General features: G+C 45.9%; 1 pseudogene; it reads left to right on the plus strand.

The window, feature by feature from the left end:
* Window positions 1-683: 683 nt before the first annotated feature.
* LOC118149655 (U4 spliceosomal RNA) lies at window positions 684-840 on the plus strand (annotated as a pseudogene).
* The last annotated feature ends 1,759 nt before the right edge of the window (window positions 841-2,599 follow it).

Below are 2,599 nucleotides of genomic sequence, written 5' to 3' on the forward strand. Positions count from 1 at the left end.
TGGCAGTGGAAGCTGCCAACTACCATTTTCAGGTGTTTTTATCTATTAAGAAACTGCCTTTTCCTGGCAGCAGCTGCCACCAATGATCATTTTAGAAAGGCAAGTATGAAAACTGCTGGACCATCATCTGATGGTCACCTGACTTTTCTGGCTGGTTGGGGGAGCCCTCTCCTGCCCCATCTGTGCCTTATACTGTAACAGTATAAGAAATTCCTTTTTGTATCTTACACACATGAGCAAACAGAAGAGGGCAGGTAGTACATGGATCTCATTCCTAGATGGAGAAACTAAGGCATCTACACGTGAGGGGATTTGCCATTGACATGTATTAGCCAGCAACATCAGGAATAGAATTCAGCCCAGTATTTGAAAGAAGGTTACAAAAACAATTTCTCTTTATTCCATCAATACCGATTTCCCCTTGAGGCCAGTAACCTTGTTACATATTCCTTTTAGACCCCATAATAAGTAGGACCTACTTCACAAATTCAGCTCATCTCTGTGAGGCCCTCCTCAGTGGTGCTTTGGTCTCACCGGTGAGTCTTGGCCATCCCCAAAAGGAGACGGATGCTCAGGGCATCCATCCCACTGCTCAGCGGGACACCGTCAAATCTTTGTCTCATCAACTTCTATTGTTCTGATTTTACCCACCTCAACAGCCTTTGCATCCTGAGCAGGCTGGCAGCTTTGTGAAGTGGCAGTATTGTAGCCAGTGAGGTTTATCCAAGGCACGATTATTGCTGACTGAGAAGGTTAGCCTCATAAGTCCCTCGATAGTCAGAAAATCCACTGGTCATACAAATGTGAGTATTCTGGTTACTCAATTATTTCACAAATGAATAAACAAGTCGGTGTTCAGCTTTTTAATATCGGTTCTTTGAGCTTATTTAACATAAGTCTGCCTCCAAGAGACAGGGGCAAAATTAAATTTCAAGCCTGTAGGCTGAGCCTGGGCCTGGCAAAGTTGCCAAGGGATGGAGGGCCACTGTGTGAGGCCTCTGAGGAAACACCGGGCAAACTCTTCTCTCTGCTGACAACGGACAGCTGCCAGAGGGCTGTTTAAATTTTTTCACATACTTATGTTCCCTATTTATACTCACGTGCTTTTTCTTTCACAATGCAAATTTCCAAAAGGCAGCAATTATCCCTGATGGATCTTGTAAATCTCGCACAATGCTGAGTGCAAAACGTGGGCTGAAATTCTAACTAATGGGCAACTGATTTTTACCAGAGACCACATTTTGTCTTTCTAGTTGTCCTGGCTCAAGAAATAAAATGTTCACATGGCCTCGTAAATGCAAATAACCTCAAACAGCTGTAGCTATTTGTTTATCAGTATGGAGCTGAGGTCCGCAAATCCCACCAGCATTTATGGAGTACTTTTGGTGTGCGCAGATGACAATTGGGCTGTTTGAAATGGCATAAAATAGAAATGGGGTAGAGAGGAGATACCAATGAGCTGCTTTTGGGAACTGAGTTCATGAGGCAGCACTTGCTTCCCGTTCTGCAGAATTCAGACAGAAGCATCACACAGTCCAGTGCGATACCTGAAGAAAAGCCCACGCCTTATTTTTTTTTCCTCTCTTGGTTTGGGAAACTCCAATTATGTGTGCATTTATTATTTTATTTTATATTTTAAACAGCCTTTGCAAAATATGTGTGTATTTTTAAAGAGTTAAATAACATGATTATTGTGAATACACTAAATAATAAGGAATATTTCAAACATGGTTGCTGCTCTCAACAGTCTCTTAAGAACAGACTTTCTTCTCAGGACAGAGACTTGCTCATTCCTTTTCTCAGCTGCAGGGTGTCTCATGGGAGTGAGGGGGTCCTTGGTTGTAAGCACAGGGGAATCTCCTGTCCAAAAGTCTGGTTTCGCCTCCATTGTATGACAGAGTTAGAGGCCCATGTGCCCTGATAGGCCTGCATAGCTTTAGCTGGAGGTTATAAATTTAATGAGGCTCTAGCCAGTAGCAGTCCTGCCAACTCAGGAGCCTGAGTGCTGTGTCACTGATACGTGAGTGGGGCAGGGAAGTGCTGTGCTGGGTAGAGAAAGGTGGGTCCCTGGCTAGGTCTCCACCCCCACAGACCTAAGTGAGGACAGGCACACCTGCTCTCATGCCCAAATGTTGCATTTTCCAAGACCACCCTGGTCTACCACACTCCCATCTGGGCCTATGAAAACCTGAGACTCAGCGGGCAGACACATAGCGTCCAGATGTTGAGAGGGGCACATCAGTGGAAGAAGACACAAGTGGCTGGAAGGTGACAGGAGGTTTAGGGGGCACGCAAGTGAAAGAACACATCAACAGATGCCGGCACGCCAGCAGGCCATGTCCAGTGGGAAGAGGTAGAGTTTGGCCGGGGCAGTCAGAGGAGAGCCAGGGCCACCAAGCGGCCCAGCTGCAGGGGAAAGCATCTCCCTCTGGCTCACCCATCGGCAGAGAGCTATTTCCACTGAATAAAACTTTGGCCTCATTCTCCAAGCCCACGTGTGATCTGATTCTTCTGGTACACCAAAGCAAGAAGCCAGGATACAGAAAGGTCTCTGTCCTTGCAACAGGGTAGTGGGTCTAACTAAGCTGGTTAACACAAG

This window comes from Callithrix jacchus, chromosome 19 (genome assembly GCF_049354715.1).
Source record: "Callithrix jacchus isolate 240 chromosome 19, calJac240_pri, whole genome shotgun sequence".
Classification (NCBI taxonomy): domain Eukaryota; kingdom Metazoa; phylum Chordata; class Mammalia; order Primates; family Cebidae; genus Callithrix; species Callithrix jacchus.